Source organism: Dermacentor albipictus, chromosome 1 (assembly GCF_038994185.2).
Source record: "Dermacentor albipictus isolate Rhodes 1998 colony chromosome 1, USDA_Dalb.pri_finalv2, whole genome shotgun sequence".
In the NCBI taxonomy this organism is placed as follows: Eukaryota; Metazoa; Arthropoda; class Arachnida; order Ixodida; family Ixodidae; genus Dermacentor; species Dermacentor albipictus.
The window spans coordinates 75,587,492-75,605,294 of record NC_091821.1 but is presented as its reverse complement, the minus strand read 5'-3'; the positions used below and the strand labels follow the sequence as shown (position 1 = coordinate 75,605,294).

Here is a 17,803-nt window from a genome sequence, read left to right as displayed (position 1 = left end):
GCTGCGCCAAGGTTGCGCATAAAGTTCCTACAGCTACGCGCTCTGGCGCGACGATCGCAGTGGCCGCTGAGCGGCGGAAGGCTGTTCATCCGCCCGCACGCATCGTTGTCCCAGGTTTACGGACTTCCGGCGTCGCTTCCGGAGAGCACGCGAAAACTCGCGGGCAAAAGAGGCGACGGGGAGGGAGACCCGGCGACAAAGTAATGAAACGGCCCGCAGGACCAGAAAAACGAGGATGTGCGCGGACATGCTCATCTGGGGCGGCTGGCACTTGTTTTCCACTTTCAGTGTGAGCCACGGGTACACGATGGTTCGTGCACATATCTTTGAAAGCATATGGCACACGAGCTAAGGAAGCTTTGGGAATGGCTACGACGACATTACTTTCCCGTTCGGCAGCCCTTAAAGAATGAAAGTTTGAATCAGCAAAATGTTTTACTTGTGCATATATCCGCAAATTTCTCGACAAATTTTGACGAAACTTTGCTTGCTGATCTTATCTAGCATGTCGCTCTGCAGCTCTTTCGCAAGGAGAAGAGCTGTTACGGTCGGAGGCGCTGCCTGCAGAATTACTCTCTCATAGGAACAACATATTGACTTCGTTAAGCCATAAGGCTTGATTTAAAGCTCTTAGGGAGATAGAGAAATGTATTTATGAAAGCTGAAATGTGAGCCCGGCGAAATCCAGCGCTTAACGATACCATCGCACGTTGGACTTGTCTGAAATGATGCTTCTGAATGGCTGTCTTTGGAGGTATTGTCACGTTCTCTATCAATTAATATGCCTCGCGCAATTGATATGCGTACGTGGAAGGTGTGTACTGTGATTTCACGTTTAGCGCATTCAGGCCTTTTGCGCATCAACTATGCCCGACAAGAGCCGAGGCTTCTCTCTCAAAGACAACGCCTACACACGGTTGAGGCCTGTCAACCAGCATGGCTCAGCTAGCCAGCTTAGGCCTCTTTGTCAGTTCCCTCTGTTGTTGTTAGACGGGCACACTTTATCAGCAACTGCACAACCTTTGACTCTGAACATGTGTTCAGCCCACTGCAGCGAGGAGGCTAAACGTACGGTTATCACAAGGCATTGTCAACGCGCTGCTACGCGGTGGCCGCGTGAGGCAAGAGCCGCCATAAAATTCGGCCACGCTCTATCCGCCGGCACATCACCGCCACAACCGCATGATAGCCAAGCTCAATAGCAAGGGAGCACTTGCAGTGTGCGTTATGTGCCGGCTGCCGCACGCCATAGGCAATATATATTAACTGGTTCGGGATTAGAAAGTGCTACAGCCTTGTTATCAGAAATCTAAACGAAAAACAGTGAAAGTCAGCAGATGTAAGCGATGCCTCCGGTTGTGAGATCATTTATTGCACGACAGCAGCAGGCTATCACAGCGGACATACCGGTGTCTCCTCGAGATGCGTACAACATCTTCCTCGTCCTGCTACAGTATTGTCTGTTGTGGCCTCCGATATACATGCACACTGGCGCCACCACTCTCAGAGTCTGTGTGAGGCGTCACACCTTGCACAAGTCAATAAGCGCTGAACCTGTACCAAGGCGCACACATCATAAACATCTTTTCTGATGAAAGCGCTACTGGGCGGCTTTGGCGCTCCGTTTACTTCTACTTGCAAGAGTCATGAGAGAGGTAGTGGCCGAATACTGCACCAGGGATGCCAATTCCTATTCTGGGGAGGGAGTGTCTTTTGTGAAAGCTTAGTGGGCCTTCTTGAGTTGGTTGCACCTGGACAACTATAGCTCAACTGGCTCTTGGCAATTTCTTCTTCTTTTTTTCTTTTTTTACTATTGTCAGGCGCCACTACAAGCCTGAAAATGTAATAGACTGGAGGAGCACGCGAACTTGAGACCTTTAGATTAGAAACACGGTGTTCTGCCTCAGCTCCCCGCCACCACTATTGGAGTATGTTTATCTATGTCAATTACTCACAGGAGGCCCTGCTCATGAGAAGGAAACTTGTAGAAGAATAAAAATGGTTTGGAGTGCACGCTGCAGGCATTACCAAATCCTGGCTGAAAACACGGAGAAGGCGGGAGATAGAAATTCAAGACGATGAACAAAACGAGAACAAGGTGAAAGTAGCAGCCAATGTTTCGACAAGTGGACTTGTCTTCTCCAAGTTGCCTTGAAGAAGACAAGTACACTTGTCGAAACGTTGGCTCCTACTTTCCCCTTGTTCTCGTTTTGCTCATTGCCTTGGAGAAGACAAGTCCGCTTGTCGAAACGTTGGCTCCTGCTTTCCCCTTATTCCCGTTTTGCTCATCGTTTCAAATCCTGACTGGGAGCTTACCACTGTCATTGAAAAGAAAACTGTACAATCATTGCATTCTACAGGTGCTAATATACAGGCCAGGAACTTCGAGGTTAACAAAGAAGCTCGAGAACAAGTTAAGGACCTCGAAAAGAGTGATGGAACCAAAAATGTTAGGCGTAACGTTAACAGACAGGAAGAGAGCGGTGTGGATGAGAGAGCAAATGGGGTTAGTCTTCATTTTAATTGACATTAAGAGAATAAAATGGAGCTGGGCAGGGCATGTAATGCGTAGGGGAGATAACCGGTGGACCGTTAGAGTTACAGAACGCGTGCCAAGGGAAGGGAAGCGCAGTCGATGACGGCAAAAAATTAGGTGGGGTGATGAGATTGGAGAAATTTGCAGGCGCAAGTTGGAATCTGCTAGTGTAAGACAGGGGTAACTGAAGGTCGCAGGGAGAGGACCTTCGTCCTGCAGTGGACATAAAGATAGGATGATGATAAGGAGTCGACCTTTTGACCGCACTGGTATCCAATCTTGGTCTGGTACTTATGCTTGCCGCCATTCTAGTGAAAAGTATATACGTTCTAAAGGACTCCCTGAAATATAAACAGCGTGCTTGATTGTGGCCCTTGAGTATGTGCTATAGTGCCTGACACTGTGACTGTCAGTAGTTTGCATGTCTGGTGATTGTGTCATTGCTTCTCTGCGTCCGTCAACGTGGATGAGAATATCTTTAACACATCGTGCTGGATCAGCGTCTATGGCGTTCTGGTACTAAGCATGAGATCGCAGGTTCAATTCCCGGGCAAGGCGGTTTGTTTGCTTAGATAGAGGTAAACGTTAAAGAACATAACGTGGTCAAAATTAAACCATATAGCCCTCCACATATGGCGTCCTTCACTACCCACCGGACAGTTTCGGGGTGGTAAACACCACAATTAAAAATAAATTGTTTATCAGGAAACGTGACTTTTATTACGCACTGTAATAAATACTACGAAACATAAAAAGATATGTTGCGCGATAGCACAATGATTAGCGCGTCCAGCTCCCAATCGCATATTGCGTCCGAGGCATGACTTCAAATGCGAGTGAGGTTGGATGAAGCTTTGTTTTTCTTTGTCTTGTAGTTATGGTGAGCTTGATGATGCGGCCTCATGACGACGACTCGGTAACGACGGCAACTAAGTAATGGCGCCTTCGGTGTGACGTCAAGTACGGATAGACGCCCACAGCAAATCTAGTTTGAAGCTTTCAACTGCTGTTGGAATGAGAAGTATTCTATTCTTCTTCTACTACTACTACTACTACTACTACTACTACTACTATTACTACTACTACTACTACTACTACTACTACTACTACTACTACTACTACTACTACTACTACTTCTACTACTACTACTGCTACTACTACTACTACTACTACTACTACTACTACTACTACTACTAATAATAATAATAATACTTTATTTCTGTATAAGGCAAAATGCATTGTGCAGGGAAACCGTGGAAAAATCCCGTGAATCTTGACGGGCCTGGCCCTGGCCTCCTAGACAATATGACGATTGGCGACAAGGGCAGCAATAATACAAATATATACATGGTTTAAATTCAAATAGGCACATTGTACAATATATACAACATTATATCCTGGCGCATATAACAAAAAGACAAAAAAGGAGAGGGATAGAAGAACTGACAATATACGGACAGCTTAGTCATGTAATGGTGATCGAGAAAAACGCAGATTATACAAATACTGAATAAATGCGCATTAATTTAATTACGGGGTTTCACGTACCAAAACCACTATCTGATTATGAGGCACGCCGTAGTGGAGGACTCCAGAAATTTCGACCTCCTGGGGTTCTTTAAGGGGCACCTAAATCTAAGTACACGGTGTTTCCGCCTCCATTGACATGCGGCCGCCGTGGCCGGGATTCGATCCCGCGACCTCGTGCTCAGCCGCACAACACCATAGCCACTGAGCAACCACGGCGGGTCTATAAATGCGCATGAATGAACGCGTCATTTTGTTTGAGAAGAGGACGTTGTTGTATTAGTTGGTGCATTGCTAACGAAACACTAGAATTGTGCGCGTAGTTGAGGGGACATATTTTTTTCTTCTGAGCGCCTGTCGCATTTGTGTGTCCATTATAACGTTCGTAGTGTCTTTTAGTTCGCGCTAAATTACCGTATTTCACCAGCTGTTTATTTTGCACGAATACGCTAACAGTGTCGTTTGTATGTCATACAGGTTCAGAAACGAACGAAAAGCGATAATCATATGACGTGGCCTTCGGCAGGTCCTAGGCTGTCTGATAACATGAAGATAAACTTTTCACTTGCGGCTAATGTAAGAGGAAGTGGGAGCTATGAAAGACGTTTAGCGTTAAGATAAAGGAATATTAAGTATTCATCGTCATCAGCAGCAGCAGATGCATCATCATCATTTTCATCATCATCGTCATCATCATCATCCTATTTGATGTCCATTTTTACGATATTGTAAATATTGTAAAAGGTAGTACTTGTAACTGTTTGTTCGATGGTAGTCAAACTCAGTAGCCAAATTTATTTCGCAAATACACATATCCACATAGGGTTTAATTTCGTGGCATGGGCGTTGTTCTCCGTCATATCAAAAAAGGTTTGCTGTCAGGAAAACATTGCAGAAACCGTGCACGCTTCGCTGTTGTGCAGAAAGTATTGAAAGTAAAACGCCCAGTTGAGCGCGTGTTATTCAGTGTGAACGGAGAAATACCATTTAAACGCGTAGGTCGCATTCCGATGGGGACAGCATGCGAAGAAAAGCTTTTGGCGCACGGTAAAGAAGCCCAGGTATTAAAAATTATACCGCAGACTGCACGTTATATACATATACAGACTCTCCCGTATGTTCCGTGGGTTGCACTATACCATTAGGGCTCATAATTTGATTTCAAATCTTAAACGATATTTTATGAATTAATCACTCACTAAAGCAGTACAGGATCACGTTATCCCAGATTGTAATGCAGGATGCGTTTCTGGATTCTCCTCTACAAGCCTAATCTGCGGAAATTTTTAATTTTATTTTCCCAGACCCGCGCGTGGTGCGCTGCCGGCAAAGCGCGCATAGTGTGCACAGTCCGTAGTCTGTTCGTCGAACTGATTTGTTCCGCCGCTTCTCAATTACGGGCTTTAACATACCTTAACTGGTAAGTGTCAATTGTTAACTGAGCTTTTCTTGTCCAAGGCCCATTCGCTCCGCGTCATCAGAGTATCCACGCTCATCTCGATTAAGGTTAACCTATTACTACTATAGTTACACGAACATTTCTCCCTCTTGAACCACTTTACTCCGTCATAGAAACATTTTTTTTTGTCATCGACAACATAGAACAATCTCACCATCTCTGTGACTCATAAATGGTTTATCGTTGCAGCCCAATACAAACCTTTGCCTGGTTAGACAAAGTTCGACTTGCGGCGCACTGCTAAAATATACGACGAGTGCCCGCCTGCAGCCCACGGGCCACTCCGAGAAATCCGTGCAGTGGCCATATACCCTAACACCCCCCCCCGCCCCGCCACCCTCCTCTCGTTTGCCACGACGTCCCCCTACTTTGCCAAATGTCTCAAGGCGGCGAGCAACCGTATACAACGCGCCGAGGCGTTCACGTCGTCGCTTAGCTTGCAGGACGTCCGCACAGAGGCTGAACTATACAGCCGCCGGCCGAATCCCGATGATGGGCCTCGGCTACGCGAGCGCGTTCACAAATACTGCGCGACGTCCGCTCTGGAAGCCCGCAGTGCGCCTAGGGTCCGCTTCGTGGGGCCGGGACGCCGGCTGCGTTCGAGATTAAACGGGCGGGCAATTAATCGGAACGGTGCGCCGCAAAAGGCCGGCCGTAAATCTGCCCGCGCGCCGAGACAGCGCTGCCAGCGGCCACTACGTCGCGTCACCGTCGTCGCGCTGCGTCGTCGTGGCTCTCGATAAGCGATGATGGAGTGCGGCCGCCCCGCGGCTCCGCTGCATTTGTATTAATTAGGCCGCGGACGCTGCGTCGATTGTGCAGGTTGTACGCCGGCGCGAAGTGGCGCGGGGTCGCCGCACATAAGCGGCGCGGGCGTGAATGACCTTCCGGCAGAAACTTCGGGGAAGGAAAGCGATACGGAAAAAAGAAGAGCGAGACAAATCTGGCAGTGGGTTTTCCCGGAGTGCCGGGAATATTTTTTTTTACCGGAGGTGTTCACCATTGCTGCACTGACTCAACTAAACGTCTTCCGAATGACCAACTGTAATGCAGAAGGGGGGGGGGGGCATCGTGGTTTTAACGTTGCTAGAAGCACATTAAATTGAAATTCGTTGCAACTCCTCCTTTATGTCCGCCGCGTCTGTTGTTCAGAGTCCACACACACACACAAAAGGACTTCTGATGTATACTGCGCGCCGTAATAATAGGTCACTTGTAAGATATTGCTAGTCAAGCAACTATAAATAATGAAATGGCATCCTCACATGCTATTTACGTCAGTCACCAAAGGAACTTTATTATACAATATATATCCCCTTCGCGCTTCGTTGTCGTAGAAATGAAATGGCTTTAAGTTCAGAATTAACTTTAACAATTAACCACCATATAACGCTTTGGTGCACTTACGGTTGTAATTTATGCATGCTGATTTGACTGCGCATGCGCATTGCCCCCTTTTCAGCAATGTTGGTCACGGTAGCAGGTGTAGTTCTCCAAGGACGGCGGGCTAAATCCTGCGCCGTTCGTAAAGTACATTAATAACACTGCGGAGCGCATACATAATTTACTGAAAAGGCCCCAACTGACCCACACACTCTGAACTTTGACCGCAGACTACCCACACCCTGCGCCTTCTTTTCACCAAGTACAAACCAAGTTTCGCGTTTATTTCCCCGATGACATTGGAAAGATCTAGGTACCTCTTTGTACGCATGAATATATGCAAAAAAAAGAGCATTCTGCAATTGTTTGCAACAGGCATAATTAGGCTTGAAGCCTTAAAATTTCGCCACAAATCAGCGTTAAAACGCTAACTACTTGCACTGAATATGAACTTGCTGACAAATACAGTTCTCTTAGAACACGGAGAGACAACGCCTAACGCCCGACTCACATTTTCATACACTTGATAAAGAAATTTCTTTACAAGGGCTGTATTTTGGTCATACGCGTTAAACATTCTATGCCTATTTACCATAGTGTTTCTCCTATGTTTACCAAATTTGATCACAGTGGGTGTTGCAGTTTTTTTAGGGACAGCGGGCTCAATTCTTCGGCATTGGTAAAACACGTCTATAACGTTCTGGTGTGCCCGAATACGTAATTTACTGCAATTACTGTAATCCACTCACACTCTTTGTACTTTGTAAACACATTACCCACGACATTCCCCTTATTTTCGCCAAACACAAACAAGGTACCTTGTTTAGTTCTTTAATGACAGCGGGGAAACTGACCACAAACCTTGCAGCCAGTTTTAAAACCAGGTCTGTAGTCAGACTACACAACTTGTAGCAGGAAAACAGGGTGAAAGCGATGGTCCAGCAATTATAGCGAAAACTCGGAATTAAGTAAAAAAATGCTAAATTTTCGTCGCACATTACACTTAACTGTCTCGCAGATTTCCATGTGCAATAGAACATTCCAAACCTGTCTAGGCACTCTGCTCTCGCGCGTATTTGTCCAGGAAAATGGCCTGCCACAATGTTGCATACTTAGCACAGCATAATTTATTGTAAAGATGAACTCGACAAAGTAAATCCCTCGCCTGTTATGCACTCCATATACGTCGACGATCTCCAAATAGCGCACCGCACCTCAAATTTACCCACGTGGGAAAGGCAGCTCCAGATTACAATAAATAAACTATTACAATGGGCTGATAAAAATGGCTTAAACTTCACGAAACAAATAACACTTACAATGTTATTTTCGCAAAAACGAGGATTACACTTGGACCCGATCCTAAAGCTTAATGATGTGACGCTATACCTGTAAAGCAAGAATTCAAATTCCTTGGAGTGATTGTCGATAAGAAACTAAATTTCCTGACCAACATAAGTACGACAAAAATTAAGGCAAATAGAGCGCTGAACATTCTGAAAGTGTTGTCTCATAAGCACTCGGGTTCCGACCAAACGTGTCTCTTACTCGTTTACCGGTCTGTTGGGCGTAGCCGTCTGGACTACGGTTGCGTAGTTTATGGCTCAGCCAGACAGTCAGACATTCGACGACTTGACCCAGTACGTAATCTAGGACTGCAACTGGCAAGTGGTGCTTACAGAACATCATCTGTCCAAAGTTTATACGTTGACTGTAATGAACCTCCGTTACAGCAGCGAAGAGCTTTACTCACACTTTCCTATGTACTCAGAATTCAGTCATAATCATAGCACTTATGCCACAGCATCGTCACTAATTGTAACTCACAATTACACTACACAAATAAACAGAACATGATTAGACCACTTGTCTTACGATATGAAGAATACTGTCGGGATTATGACATTCTTCACGATGTCCATCAGGTTACTAAAAAGCCAGAATGATTGCCCCCGTGGTGTGACTTTACAAAGTTATATGATTGGACACTGACACCCTAAAAGAACATATTATACAAGATTTCCGCGCTCTTCAGGACAAATATAAAGATTGCATAAAATTTCACACATATGGTTCGGAAACACACGAATACGTGGGTGTGCACGGAGGCCGTAACGAAAAATTAGAAAACACATATTCGAATACCACAGTAGTGCCTCTGTTTTCGCTGCTGAAGCTTATGCTGTATGGACTGCAGTTAAAAAAATGATAACCGACGAGCAAGAAAATACAATAATATACACTGATTCGTTAAATACCCTGAATGCTCTCAACCTGAAGGCCCAGTGTGAATCCCTGGCAGGGGATATCTTGCACATGGTGACTTGCAACAAATACGGTAGATTAATTCGCTTCTACTGGATCCCAAGCCATGTTGGGGTACCAGAAAATGAAGTAGCGGATAGATGCGCATCCATGGCGGCGTACAAAGGCATAACGAACACAACACTCCTTACAAAGATAGTATCCGTGCGATTCGGAAAGCCTTTACGTTAAAATGGCAACACGAATGGGACTCGTGCACAAACAACAAGCTACATCTTACAAAACCCGTGCTTGGCGAGTGGAAGTCTTGTAATCACCAGGAACGGCTTATTGAAGTAATTTTTATCCCGACTAAGGACTGGGCACACACACCTTACACACAATTTTTTACTTACGAAAAAAGACTCACCAACGTGCGAGAAGTGCCAAAAACCGCTAACAGTAATGCACATCTTACTGACATGTACGCATGTTGAAACACACAGACGAAAACTATTGCACAATTTATATAAATTACACGTACCCTTTACACCCTGCCTTACTTTTAGATGACGCACTAGTGCCGTCACTTGAGCTGCTTAAATTTCTAGATGACACCGGCTGTTTACACAAGCTATAGAACCACACAGCTTTTGCTGTTTTTTTCAAATGGATTTTATAACACCTTGTGTTTGGCGCGGCATAGCTTTGGTCGCTTTTGCGCTACTAAATCCCATTTACTTAATTAAAAACACCTTGCATTAGCATATCTTAGCACTAGCGAGTTATTATATCAGTGGTGCTTAACTGAGTGGTATTGTTTTGTTTTCGTTTGCATCTGTTCTTTGGGTTGCTTACGCAGGCATTTGACAAGAAAAATAAACTTTGTTTCCGGCTGTTTCATAAAGTTTATCGCCATCTTCTTTCACAACCAACTTTTCACAGTACCTACCTATCATTCAGTACGTGTTGATCATAAATATAAAGTTAAGTGGGCGACTTGCCACACAAATGCCCCCCCCCCCCCCATTTCGCATTCTTTCATTCCGAACACCTCAAGTGACTGCAACAAGCTTCCCACCAATATTGCATCTGGAAGTGGTTACGCACGCACGCACGCACGCACGCACGCACGCACGCACGCACGCAGACACAAAAATATAGAGAGAGATTGAAACATGCCTCGTGAACAGAGGGGATAGGAATGAGTGGTCAAACTTGTACGCGAAGTGATCAAGCTGGCAGGGGGAACTGCGGCAGCCATCTCCGTTCACGAATCAGAAACGGCGGCGCTTGTTAGCCGAGTGCCACCAGGCGTGAAGGGTTTGCAAGCGTCGGCGCCTTACGGGGGCGGCATCCGAGGCATTCGGACTACAGGGGCACGTCGTAGCCCGAAACCGACTCTGCCAGAGTTGGGGGAAACGGCAACAAAAACCGGGCCAAGTAATTCCCCGGCACTTAGGGCAAGGAAGGGGTCCTCCCTTAATGGCCAAACGCTGTTATTGCCCGGCCCGGGCCATTGAAATATGAGCCTTCCAGCTGACGACCAGCTCTGTACGGCTGTCTTGTTTCCGGCAGGCGTGACCGCGGATTGCGACGAGTCCACTGCACGGAGGAGGAGGAGGAGGTGGAAATAAAGAGAGAAGGCAGGGATGTTAACCAGAAATGCATCTGGTTGGCTACCCTACTCTGGGGGAGGGGAAAGAGGGAACACAAAGATGAGCTAGAGAGAGGGAGGAGAGGAAAGCCACGGTGAGCTCACACACGCACGCCTGAGCGAGCCAAAGACGTTCACATAGGCCAGTCGCCCTCAGGAAAGACAAAAGTGGCATCATGCACGAAGATCTATTTGCTGCATGCAGCTGACTTTATTTATTCTTCTGCAGCTAGTTTTCTTACGCTTGACGACGTGCGTGTTTTACGAGAAAGTAAAATAAAATACTGGCGTCCGTTGAATTTACCGTCGCTTGTTTGCCTTAACGCGCAAAAAAAATAAAGAAAGAGAGAGAAATAAAGAGGGAGGGAGGGAGGGAGGGAGGGAGGGAAAGACGTGTGTGCTCTACTCGAAACAGCCGTGAAACAGGTCGCACACCTCTCGCGTTTGCTTTTATTTGAGAGTGCGCAACGTTCCAGGATACTCGGCGACATGATATTAAGCCTATATTATTCGATCCCGAGTACACTTAAGTACGCGGGAAAAGATAGCTTAAATGCTACAGAATGCACTGTCGTGAGAAAAAACCCGACTAACGGCACCTATACAGGACAATTCATCTTGAGGCTTGAGCAAATGTATGCCAACTGCAGCTATACATAGGTTATCTGCACTTCAACGCAACCCTTTTTTATGAACTTATTGAAAACGATAGCAATGTTTTACTGAAACTTATTTCCCAATCTTTAAAAGTGCTGACATTCACGCAACGAATGTCTGCGCCAACCAGCTCATTTCAAAATACCAGCGAGGCAGTATCGCCGGCAGGCTCTGCAACATTGTAATCTGAGCGTTTGTATAATGTTTCCTCTATATAGTTACACTCTAGAAAGGAATTTAGTAACCACCGTTTTGTTTCTACGTGCGCATTTTTTTACACCCCTGCTTTATTATGCGCTTGCTGCTTTCGGCAAATCTACTCAAATGAAGAAAAGAAAGGGGGGGGGGGGTGATGCTGGAAGGCGGCCCAAATGAGCTGCGGCGTGATCGACTCGCGCGGTAGATGTAAATACTCCTCCCCGCACACAATCTGCCATCGAAAACAGGGACAAAAACAAGTGCGCGAGATGGAGATCAGAAGTAAAAGCAGTGCAGCAAACAAGCGCACGTGGGCCGCCACACATGCTGTTTACGAATGAGGCGTTCCCCTTCCTCCTTGCTCTGCGCGGCCCACGGCCGTGGTGGGGTTCGTTCTCTCGTTCGTTCAGCCCGAGAGCCCGTCATATTGTGCGATGCGCCCTGTATCGGGAATCGATAAAATTGGCGCGCTACGAAGTACTGCTGCATTATAATTTTGGTTTCCCTGCAGGGGCCGGCTTATATGCCTTGTCTCCCGACTTGGCTACGGTTTTTCTGTCTGGCGCTTTTGCTCTTCTTTCTTTGTCGTTTCGCCGTTGCTTGCATTTGCGTTTTCTCCGCACGATTCTTTACACTTTACTTTCTTTCCATTTTTTTCTCCCTCTCGGCTACACACTTCGCTTCTCATTCCCGTAACGTTTCGCGATGACTCTCGGCCTCGTTCTCCCGGGCGCGCGCCGCCGGCCCCTTTGGCGCGTATACACCGTTGTGCCAGCTGTGGCAGCTGCGGGAATTCTCGCGCCGAAATCTCCAACCCGTGTATACGGCGGCCGCTCGTCGAAATGAAGCGCGGCTGGAATGTTGGATATTGCTAATATTTTGCGTCTGTTCAGGTGGAGAATGAACGATGGCCGTTTTGCGCTTCCCCCGTCTGCGGGCGCATACGGTGCACGTGTTAGGGAAAAAAACAAAACAAAACATATGGCGCTCGGATTCGACGGCCCACCCGGTTTATCCATCATATTCGATCGAGATAAACAAGCGATATCCTATTCTTTCCATGTTCGTACGTAAATAAGACTGAATTGTTAACAGACTTGTACACGTTAGAGAAAAAAGAAGTAATCGAGGAACTGGCTACGCGTAATTAGTTAATGAAAAATGTAATTGCACTACAGTGACCGTTACAGAGCAAAAAAAAAAAAATGGTAATCGTTAAATTAGAAAATTATCAAGAAATGTAATTTATTGATAATTATTGATATTAGTAACAATTACATGTAATTTGTTACGTAGAAATCAGGCTGTTAATCACGTGAATTAATTGTACGTCGTTGTTTTAAGGCATTTTTCTGCTTTCGGAAGCGCACACTTTGATATAAGCATGGGTCTAATCCAGATATCGGATGTCGGACAAAGGAGCAATCGCATATAGCGCCTGTACAGCTATTTTTTACTATGATAAATGCCGGTTCGTTTGAATTGCATACGTCTTTTACGCGATGTTCTCCGTACGAGTGCGCGCCGCAACGTCGGGTGACGGAGTGTGTTTTGCTTGCATACGATGCGCAAAAGGGCGTTGCTCATAAATCAAATCACCACTCGCGATTGTCAAAGCTGCGCAAGGGGCTGTTCGCTTTAGGAAACCAAAAGGGGCATGCAGTTTTCCGCATTTCTGTATCATTTTTTCTGATTAGAAGTGTGCTTAGCAGGCATAACTCGTTTCCATCTGCTATAGACACCTACTAGGCATTTACTATCACACTAACTTAAACCCGGAATGCATGTCAAAGATTTCGAAGCCTTCTATGACATTCATCGATGTCTATACAGTCTGCGACCCAATGGTGCGTCGAGGTCACGGCGCTCTATTTGCTGTACCATCAGAAATTACACTTTTCTTTGAGATTCAATCGAATGTCGACGTTGCTTGGGCCGCAATAAGCTTGAGAATATCAATATCATCTTCGGTGCATGCCATACCTTATCGTCAGCTGAAGTTACGTCCGTTCGCAAACTTCATGACGCAATTAGCATTGTTCGGTGGCGCCCCTGGTGTGCGGTTCGCAGTCTCCTCGCTGTAAAATGTCTATACCGTCTTTTAGAACTGGGAACCGTAGTAGAACGGTATAATTCTTCGTCAGGGTCAGTAATACTGCAGATGCTAGACCAATCAGTATTGGCGCCTTCTTCGACATACTTATTCCAATCAAAGCAAGACCTCTGGCGGGCATTAGCAGCTTAATTTTGTTTTTACAAATAGAAAAAAACACTGGACAGTGATCAGTCAAATTTACCTCTAATACGCCTGCATGAATAGTATTATCGGAATTTGAAGGAATGTGGTCAATTAGCGATCATTATTCCTGAACCGGGCATTGTGTAGGAACGGACAATAACGATTGGTACACAACATTCGAAATACTAGTCATGTACTCAAGGCTAACCCGATTAGACGTGTCAAGCTGCTTAAAATAACATCGCAGACAAATGGAAACATTTTTTTATGTTCAATAGAAAGGTTATTGAGAACAAGAGAAAGGGGGGTGGGGGTGCGTTTAAAAAACGATGAGGGTGATCGGTAGATATCACCATCGATGTACTATCCACAAGGCGATCATCTGATTATTTTGGCAAATGTGGACAGAGTCGAATTAAATCAAAACATATTCACACTTAGGAACATCTAGAGAGGAGTCATTAAATAGTTTATCGTGCGAGTTCTCAAGGAAGAAGTTAGCTGAGCTTCCCCCGTGTTAGTCGTAATTACGGTGGCAGTGCTCGATAGGATATCCAGGAAAGTCGTAATATAAAGATTTCGATCACTCCTGAATAATCATCTCTCAGAACAGCAAATAATTAAAAAGCCAGGCTTAAGATTTGCGGTGAATGTTGCAGTGCAATCGTGGATTTTTCGCAGAGCTGGAGCCATACATAGGCAGAAAAAAAAAACGCTCATACTGGGCGCGGTTGCGTGAAATGAAATGGTGGTAAGAAATGAGACACGTGTGCAGTTAAAGAAAGAGAAAAAGAAAAGAAAAGACGCAAGTCTAGTGAATCTTTTTATCTGCTGAAAAAACGCCCAGGTCTTATCGCAGGCAATGTGACGCACAATAGCATCCAGGTTTGATTATACCATAACCTGTCCAGAGAAAAGACCGCCTGTGCTGTTCCTTGAGAGCGAGGGCCTTAAAAAAAGAACCTCCTGTTATGAGGCAAGAAATGTTTATTAGCATAGATTGGCTCTTCGCTCTCGAAAAAAAAAGTCTTTGGGAGAACATTTTGTGCAGCAGCGAGAAACGCCGAGCGCTTCACGGCGAGAGCAGTACCGAACGCTTATGCTCGTATGGCTTGCGTCACGCGTAGGCGCTCTGTGAGCAGTGTCAGTGTCGTCAGCTACCGTAGACCAGTAAATCGTTTCACCAAGAAGCTCAACCACCATCATACAATTTCTCCCTTTGAGCGACCGTAACACCGCAAATTTCCATGTTATTTGAGCACGGGTGCTCTTTAAGCTGGGCTCATTTGTTCTACAGCACCTGATTGGCTGCGATATGCCTCGTGTTGTGATCGGCTGGACAAGCATTTTTCTTTTTAGCAGATTCAGATTTGACCTTCGCGAAATTCATCGCTTTCTTGAGATCAGAAACCTCTGATTGAAGCTTTACTTGCCTGGATTTCACTTTGTTACCGAAACCTTTACTCTGTCCAGTGCGTCAGAAGTACAAAGCAGTTTACTCTCTACAGACATTTTAGCTTTTGAAACTGTTTTGACGCAGTAGCTATTATGCGCGACGTGTCAAGGGCAATCAAGGTAAATATACTGGAAGCGAAGCTTCCCTAGAAGCCAATACGTTGAGAACATGTCGGTTCATCGGCGGTTCCTGATGGGGCTTAGCGCAATTTGTGTGAAGAGGGAACATTTCCGGAGGAACAAAAATAATGTGATGCCATATTCGTTAAAAGTAAAGTGACGTAATTTTTGTTACCAAAGGCGCGAAATTTGTTTTTGTGACCTGGCAGTATAGAGCTGCTTGGGAATCTCACCCCCTCCGCATTCGTACTTCTGTACGTACTGTCATGTCTGAGACACCTTACATCATATGGTATGAGAATATGGAACAGAACGTGGCACCGTCGACTCCCAAGCACCAAGTGAAGAACAGTGGGAGGCCAAGCTGTCAGGCCCGGACCCGAAGAGGCAGCGCAGCCTGATCGTACGGGCACGGGAGATGGCCATGGCCCGCGGCTACGTAGAATAAGGAGGCCTCGAAACTAGGTTCCACAACGCGCCTTCTCAAAAGAAAAGTTCGTCTGTTTCTCTCTCTCGGCCATTAGAGCTGTATTTTCAAATGTCCCGGAATTCAACTCGATAGGCGTTTCGAGCGTTTAGCGTAAAAAGCGGTCCAGCAAAACGCCACCTGTACGGGTGTCGAAAATGAACCCTTGCACAGGACATTGCTTCTTTGCAGGCCGATGAAATATTTGGATTTTGAGTGCTGGTCGCATCGTCGGACGCCAAGTCCATCGGCTAGCGCAGCCGCACGAAGCCAGCTAAGGTAAACGATTATCTGTTGGTCGTAACTCGCTACTTTTAACTAAACACGCTGAACAAACATGATCGAAACACACCTCGCAAACACCGCGCTACTAAAATTCAAACAAACGACGCAAAGCAACACAAACTCTGAGGGGGGGGGAGGGGGGGGGCGTATAGTAGCAGAGGAACTTTACGAGCACGCCTTTCTACACACTTCAACATCTGCATGGTATTTCAGTTGAAAGCGGTGTGAACGCCCCCTTTTATAGCGGGCATTGAGAAAGACGTATTTGTTATTAACAATAAAGTAAAAGAAAGTTGTTTTTCTTTTTCAGCCCACGTACTCATCATTGATGAGGAATTTAATTTGTTTAATCCAATAAAACTAACTAAATAAAAAAAAAACGTATTGTCTGTCTCATTGTTTCTTCCCTCCCCACATAGTCGCGCTTCAATAGCTGTTTCCATAGCCGGGAGCGGTTCTTTGCAGGAAGTTCCGAACGGTCAGAGAAACCTGGGGACTTTTCGGTGGGGAATTTTGCGTCTAAGTGTGCCTTTGCCCAGATATTATAGTACTACGGCGGAGGACGCGCTTTGCTCAGAGGGGTGGGCGGGGGATAACGTAGGTTGAGGCTGGTTTAGCGTGCGCAGACCAATGAATAATGACACGTTGTTGCCGCGAATTCGTTTTGTTGCAAAATATTAATTTGCAGGTTTTACTGCAGTTCGTGGTTGGGCGACGCATGCGCAGAGCATGCTCATGTGGCAGCTCCTGCTCCCGTCGCCGACGACCGTGCCGCTGGCAGAGCGGTGAAGACGCAGTGCGAAGCGGCAAGCCTTGGGCTCTATAACGTAAAACCAGGGCCCACTTGCACAAACGCCAGCCTCTAAGTCTAGACTTAAATCCGAATCTTGACTTATTGTAATCTAAAATAAGACTGGACTTTCCGGCCATCATCAGTTCAATCTGTTTTTATTCTAATCTACTGACGTCACACTTACGTAACCGCTGACGGGTGGTAATCGGGTGGTGACCAGCAGCGTTGTTTGAACCGCCCAGTCAAACGTTCTCCCCGTTTACAGATGGCTCCTTTTGTTTGCTTTCAAGGCGAATAGCATCATCTACCTTCACAGTTTTTTTTTTACCTAATTGGCTGACAAATGGAGAGGAACACGCAGAAATTGAGAGGCTTTCGGTTGGGTCGATCTAGCGCAGTGAAAGTAGATAACTGGATGAGGAGGGTCGTGTCTCCGATTAGCCCGCTTCCCTTTGGTTGGCATGAGGTGGCTGGTCGAAAATCGCGGCGGCGTGCAACAGGAAGTTAAAGGCGCTGCTTAAACGGATGCTCAGCGAAGAAGATTTGGCAGAGCGATGCCGTAAACGTGTCGAAAGGGATCGACCACGTTACAATGCCACGCAAAACTTGTTACTATATGCAAATAAATCCGTCCTCCCCGGCAGCTTCAAGCGGCCACTGCCAGGCTGATCGGTGGGCAGACATCCTCCATTTCTGTCGGAACGGGGCAGTCTCCGGCTATCCCGAAAAAAAAAATCAGTTTTGTTCGGCATATTATGTAAGTCACTTTTACGTGCTCAATTTT

The 17,803-nt window shown here is 46.0% G+C and overlaps 1 protein-coding gene across 6 annotated transcripts in view; it reads left to right on the top strand.

The window, feature by feature from the left end:
• Window positions 1-17,803, top strand: part of LOC135903970 (uncharacterized) — a 309,023-nt gene that overhangs the window by 171,133 nt on the left and 120,087 nt on the right. The window lies entirely within an intron of this gene.